This window comes from Heptranchias perlo, chromosome 14, assembly GCF_035084215.1.
Source record: "Heptranchias perlo isolate sHepPer1 chromosome 14, sHepPer1.hap1, whole genome shotgun sequence".
Classification (NCBI taxonomy): Eukaryota; Metazoa; Chordata; class Chondrichthyes; order Hexanchiformes; family Hexanchidae; genus Heptranchias; species Heptranchias perlo.
The window spans coordinates 63,928,251-63,934,817 of record NC_090338.1 but is presented as its reverse complement, the minus strand read 5'-3'; the positions used below and the strand labels follow the sequence as shown (position 1 = coordinate 63,934,817).

Genomic DNA, 6,567 nt, shown 5'->3' with positions numbered 1-6,567 from the left:
CTGTCAGGAGGAGGGTGGCGGAGGCCAAACTTTGTCCCAAGTGACAGAGTGGCCTCCTGCAATGGGTGAGGGTCTCCCCCCCACACCCCCACCTGTCAAATGGACCTTTGCAGCTGCCACAGGCTGACAGCTGGAACACGTCCATTTGACCTGGGAGTGTTTCCCCCAGTATGGGAAACAGTCCCAGTTTACTCTAAAATCCCACATAATCCTTTAATCCTTGAATAAATACCTTCAAGTGGAACCCCGCTGGCTTTAATTGCCTGCAGGATTCCCACCAGCGGGGGCTGCGCGCACACGCCGGTGCGTCAGCGGGGAACCCGGAAGTACACGGGTTCGGGGCGGGCTCCGGTACCGCGCCGGGATTCTCTGATTTTCGGAGCCCCCCCGCCAGGAACGCACCCGATAGCGGGTGCTAAAATAGAGCCCTAAGCTTCTGTAAAACCAGCTGGTTGTGGGATCAGTGGGATTATATAATTCCCATGCATTTCATACTTTGCAAAGTTCCACTGTAGGTGGACTGCATAAGGTGCGAAATGCATGTGTATTAATATCAATGACAGTTGCTGTCACACAACATTAGATTCACAATACAAGACATTGATTCCAATACAATTACAATGTGGAAAACTTTTTGGAGAAGGAAAACAAAAGGCAAAACGGTAGGGGATAAATGTTGCTGCAATTTTCGCAACTGTGGAATCGCAGAGCTGTAGGGGCCCTGATTTTACTCAAGTGTATGCAGAGAAGAGCAAATGGCTGGGAGGATGTTACAAACCTGGAATACAGCAAGGGATTTCAATCATTTGGTTAGTTTTTCCATTAACGTCATTAGTCTTCATTTTAGTAGCTGTGTTTGAACTCTGACTTTGAATTACATTATATGATAAGAACATGAGGTTACATAGACATAATGCGAGGCCAAGGTTTTATTTTTGAATTAGAAAATGTAACGTGAACTAATTTCATATGACAAAACAAGGCTACATAGAATGATAATGTATTCTGCATTCCAGGATCATAAAATCCCTACTCATATACTTGAAAATAAAAAGGTTTTTAATTATTCCTAATTATGTGTTATATTTGAAGGCAAACTGAGACTTTTGCATGAGAACATGCATAAGCTGCATTTTAAAAAGGAAGTTATTTTGGTTTAGTATATTGTCAATTCAAGATTAACTTTATTAACTGGCACTGGTTACTCATGGAAAGAATGTTGGTAATACAACCTTAACATGGGGAGCAGCACTCAAGACCTCGGGTTGATCAGATCCTCAGTCTTGGGAGCTGGCCTGAAGCATCGTCTTCCGTTCCTTCTTTACCAGTGTTTTCTAGAGGTCCTCCTGATGTCTCCCCTTCTTCAGAATCTTCTGATTCCGGGAGCACATTTTTAAAAAATTCAAAATATACTTTATTCCATAAAATTTAAAGATACACACAGTTCAATATAAAAGGGACAAAATTTCAAGCAAAATATTTCGAACCAATACAACGCAGATCGTTTTCACAATTCAAAACACAGTACATATCTTCTAAAACATTCTGTACAATACAAAGTGGCGTGGCCTAACACGGTGGCCTTTCCCCATAGAGTCTTTGCATAGGTCGCACCTCGCCTCATTGCGTCCCGCAGCACATGCTCCTGGACCTTGGAGTGTGCCAGTTGGCAACACTCGGTCGTGGACAGCTCCTTCAGTGGAAGACCAACAGGTTTCGGGCTGACCAAAGGGCCTCCTTCACCGGGTTGATGGTCTTCCAGTAGCAGTTGATATCTGTCTCGGTGTGCGTCCCGGGGAACAGCCCATACAACACAGCGCCTTATGTTACCGAGCTGTTGGGTGCACATTTCTCTTCTTCAGAATCGCCTGATTCTGGCTGCACACCTTAGCTTAGGAGTCATGCCTTCTTTAAAGTCTTCTGTAGTCATTGTTTTGTCCCATTATTAGAATAGGTGCCGATTTAAAGACTTGACTTCCTCACAGCTGTGTGTTTGTTGATAGTTCCTTCTGATTTTCTGTATTCATTGTTTTGTCCAAACGATTAAGTCCCCCCACCATAGTTGACAGTTCCTTCTAATAATCGTCTGGGCCACTGTTGTTGTATGTGGCATCAACTGTTCTGCTTTGAAGCCTCAGCTCTCTGATGTTACTGAATTTGCTTTGAAGTCTCAGCGTTTTCTCGGAAGCTCCAGCACATAGCAGACAAGCAGTCGATCTTGCTCTCTGACATTACTGAAGGACCAGAATCCCTTCACCTTTTTTTTTCTTAGAGTTTTGGAATATGATGTGCTCTCAAGACAAGCCTTCTTCATCTGAAGAAGGTAAGTGGCTTTACAGATAACACATGGTCCATGGGATCTCCTGACTAGTTTCACTCACCACAGTGGGTCGGAGAGGAATTTTGCAGAGTGCTTTTTCCCTTTTTGGCCCTGGATTTTTCTCTGTTTTTTGCCTCTCCTAGGAGAGGGTGTGGGAGGTGAGGGTGTGGGGGGGGGGGGGGTGGGGGGAGGCAGTAGGGAAGTGTCTAGACATGATGTTCCAGCCATCATGAGTGTGGGACAGGCTTGATGGACCAGCTGGTCTTTTCCTGTCTGTCATTTTCATATGCTCGTATGTAACCATTGGCCATTTGAATTCGTCCTTCCAAACTGTTCAACCTTCATTGCATCAGCTTCTTAAACAAGTCCAGTGTCCTGGTCTCAACTGCCCTTCTTGGCAACCTAGCCCAGCTTCTGCATAAAGAAATACTTGCTGGTGCCTGTCCTGAACTTTCCCTTCACAAACTTAAACCAGTGCCCTTGTGTCCTGCTGCTTTGGCATATCTGAAAGTATTGTTCTGGTTTTTTCGATCCCATGAGGTGATTTATAAATTGCTATAAAGTCTTTTCTGAGATGTCTCTTGTTGAAGCTGAAAGCGGCAAACTTACGTAGTTCTTCGGAGCTCAACCACCTAACACTGGAGACCAGACTTGTTGCCATCCTGCACACCAGCTCAAGGGCTTGGATGAAATCTGTATATTGCAGTGATGGGAACTGCACTCAATACTCCGGTATGATAATGAAAGGCTGGTGTTCAAGTAACTGACAGAATGTAAAATAGTGGAGTTTATTCAAGATCTTATGGTCGTCCTTGAAAAAGCATCATCATCTTTCTCAGGTTAGTGCTGTAACATTCCAACTATACTTGTCAATACACAATATGACGATATAATTTGCATTGTGATAACAAGATTTACAATGGTGACACTACCTCTTTAAATATGCATTATTTGTATTGGATTATATGTTACTGTGGAAAATGTAATCATTGCACTTAAATCTGATTGAAAACCCAATTACAAGGCCTGCCTACTTCAATGCGTACTTTAGCCTGGAATATTTATGATAACACTAAACAACTTGCTATTAGGTAAAACATTTGCAGCTATTGCAGATACAAACATGGCTCACAAAATTCCTGTTGTAAATTTCAAATGCCTTGACTCCAAAGCTTGAGTCTGGGATCAAATACCAAAGCACAATAGTGACCCTTGAGGTGCCTTGAACCTTGTCTCCTCATCTGGTTGAACAGACAGGAGGCCAACCTTAGTTACGCATACCATATTACACAAACAGGAATTTTAGGGAAAAACTGTATCGTACAGTTACAAGGGCAAAGGTTCTCTGAATCACCAATTATTCTCCAAATAAACACTGCACATGTATATGAAATTAAATTAAACTATTTAATAAGCTTTATTACGCAGCGAGTAGTTATGATCTGGAATGCGCTGCCTGAAAGGGTGGTGGAAGCAGATTCAATCGTGGCTTCACAAAGGAATTGGATAAATACTTGAAGGGAAAAAATTTGCAGGGCTACGGGAAAAGAGCGGGGGAATGGGACTAACTGGATTGCTCGTACAAAGAGCTGGCATGGGCTCGATGGGCCGAATGGCCTCCTTCTGTGCTGTAGCCATTCTATGGTTCTATGATTCTAATAAAAATATGGTCACACAATTAATACCAAAATAATAACATTTTAAATAAATTCTACTTTTGAGAATCCTATCCATTGTCATTATCTTACTGTTTGTTTAGGCTGCCGTGTATTGGTGCCAAAGCTTTCAGAAAAAATCACGATCTAAAAACCCTCTTCCACCCATCATTGTGAAAATGAGCTACTCAAAATTCCACAGCACAATCAATTGTGGATTAATCATGATAGAACAAATTAGAATAATCACTTTTGATTTAAAGGAAATGTTATCAAGCTGTATTTAGTACTTAAACTAGCCTCATTAACGGCACCTTGACTAGATATCTTCAATGAATGTTCAACTCCATCAGTACCTTTTCTTTCCCACTGCTCCAGAAGATAATCATTCTGCTGTGGACACAAATTTTGCGTTAGTTGACTGAATGAATTTCCTCATATTCGGTAATATGCAGTGTAATTTTTCTCAGCTTAGCCTACATATTATAGTCATGGCTAGGTATGACTAAAAGCTCTTCTAGCATAACTCTGATACAATGCCCATCAAAAGCATGTTCATCGTATGGTTCTGTATAAATGAATAAAATCATCTTTTGTCATGGAGGCAAACCTGGTGGACAGAGTGGAGATATTTCTGTGAGCTCTATCAGGGAGCAATGGTATAGTTCCAGAGATTCATTCATAATGGAGTTTATGGGATGTTACGTCATGGGAATAGTGTTTGACTTTGAGCTTGCCAAACTGCTTATGTTGGATGAGATGTAATTTGTTGGTTAACTGCTGGAAGGACATATTCAGTCCTTTGTGTAAGAAGTTGGCCTAGTCTGTTTCCAGTGTAGTATTGGTGCCCACACATCAATGCATATTCCCTCCCATGCTTCATCTAAATCATATAGCTACTTTTATATTGGTGATTGACTTTCATGCTAGCCTCCGAGTATGCTAGAGATGAGTGTTCCTAAGACTTCCCCATTACAGCAGAGTGAGGAGGTGGTTGACAAGTCCAGGCAATCTTCCAGGAGACGCAGGCATTCCTCCAGTCTGAGAGCGTTAGTGCAACCATGGGGTGTTTCTGAACCACTCCCAGCTTTTTCTGGAGGTCTATGAAGAGTAGGTTGTGGAGACAGGAAAGGGAAAGGGAGGAGTTGGTAGGGAGGCTCCTGTCACCATTCCTAGCCGTATATTTGCAGGGAGCATAGGCACCATGACAAAATTCACAGGGCTGTGCCAGTCGATAACAGTAGCAGGTATTTGGGCAGCAAAGTGGCTGTTCTTATTTTGAGAGCTGGAATCATCTGCAGTGTACTTGCAGGGTCTTCTCTGCCCAAAAGAATTTGGTGATGCCTCTGTTGAGAAGGTCAGGCTGGGACCTTAACTGAGAAAGGTCTCCATATTATAAAAAGGATAAAGAGGCACTGGAGAAGGTGCAAAAAAGATTCACTTGGATGATACCAGAATTGAAAGGTAATACCTATCAGGAAAAATTGAACAGGCTGGGGCTCTTTTCTCTAGAAAAAAGATTGAGGGGTGACCTGATAGAGGCCTTTACGATTATGAAAGGGTTTGATAGGGTAGACATAGAGGAGTTGTCTCCACTTGCAGTGGAGACCAGAACTAGGGGCCATAAATATAAGATAGTCACTAATAAATCCAATAGGGAATTCAGGAGAAACTTCTTTACCCACTACCACAAGGAGTAGTTGAGGTGAATAGCATAGATGCATTTAAGGGGAAGCTAGATAAACACATGAGGGAGAAAGGAATGGAAGGATATTCTGTTAGGGTTAGATGAAGAAGGGTGGGAGGAGGCTCATGTGGAGCATAAACAACGGCAGGGACCTGCTGGGCCGAATGACCTGTTTCTGTGCTGTGCATTCTATGTAATTCTATGTAATAAAGAAGGTGGGGGAAGGTTTTCAGCTTTCCCGTATTTGCCTAGGAGTGACTTTGGAAGACTGTTCCATCTATTTACATACTAAACCTTTATAAAACACTGGTCCGGCCACAACTGGAGTATTGCGTCCAGCTCTGAGCACCGCACTTTAGGAACGATGTGAAGGCATTAGAGAGGGTGCAGAAAAGATTTACTAGAATGGTTCCAGGGATGAGGGACTTCAGTTACGTGGATAGACTGGAGAAACTGGGGTTGTTCTCCTTGGAGCAGAGATGGTTAAGAGGAGATTTGATAGAAGTATTCAAAATCATGATGTGTTTAGATAAAGTAAATGAAGAGAAACGGTTCCCATTAGCGGAAGGGTCGAGAACCAGAGGATACAGAATTAGGGTGATTGGCAAAAGAACCAAAGGCGACATGAGGAAAAACGTTTTTACGCAGGAATGTGCTGCCTGAAAGGGTGGTGGAAGCAGATTGAATCATGGCTTTTAAAAAGGAATTGGATAAATACTTGAAGGGAAAAAATTTGCAGTGCTATGGGAAAAGAGCGGGGGAGTGGGACTAACTGGATTGCTCTTACAAAGAGCCAGCATGCGCTCGATGGGCCAAATGACCTCCTTCTGGGCTGTAACCATTCTATGATTCTATTAATTGCACTTGTTTCTAATATGCAGTAAATGGGGTTACTGCACTGAAAG

The 6,567-nt window shown here is 42.6% G+C and overlaps 1 long non-coding RNA gene across 1 annotated transcript in view; it reads right to left on the bottom strand.

The window, feature by feature from the left end:
* Positions 1–1,014: 1,014 nt before the first annotated feature.
* The window catches only part of LOC137332181 (uncharacterized), a 40,687-nt gene continuing 35,134 nt past the window's right edge, over positions 1,015–6,567 (bottom strand). The window contains exons 2-3 of the long non-coding RNA XR_010965613.1: positions 4,332–4,368; positions 1,015–3,083 (exon numbers count right to left, since the gene is read on the bottom strand). This is a non-coding gene — a long non-coding RNA (uncharacterized lncRNA). The remainder of the gene's footprint in view (positions 3,084–4,331; positions 4,369–6,567) is intronic.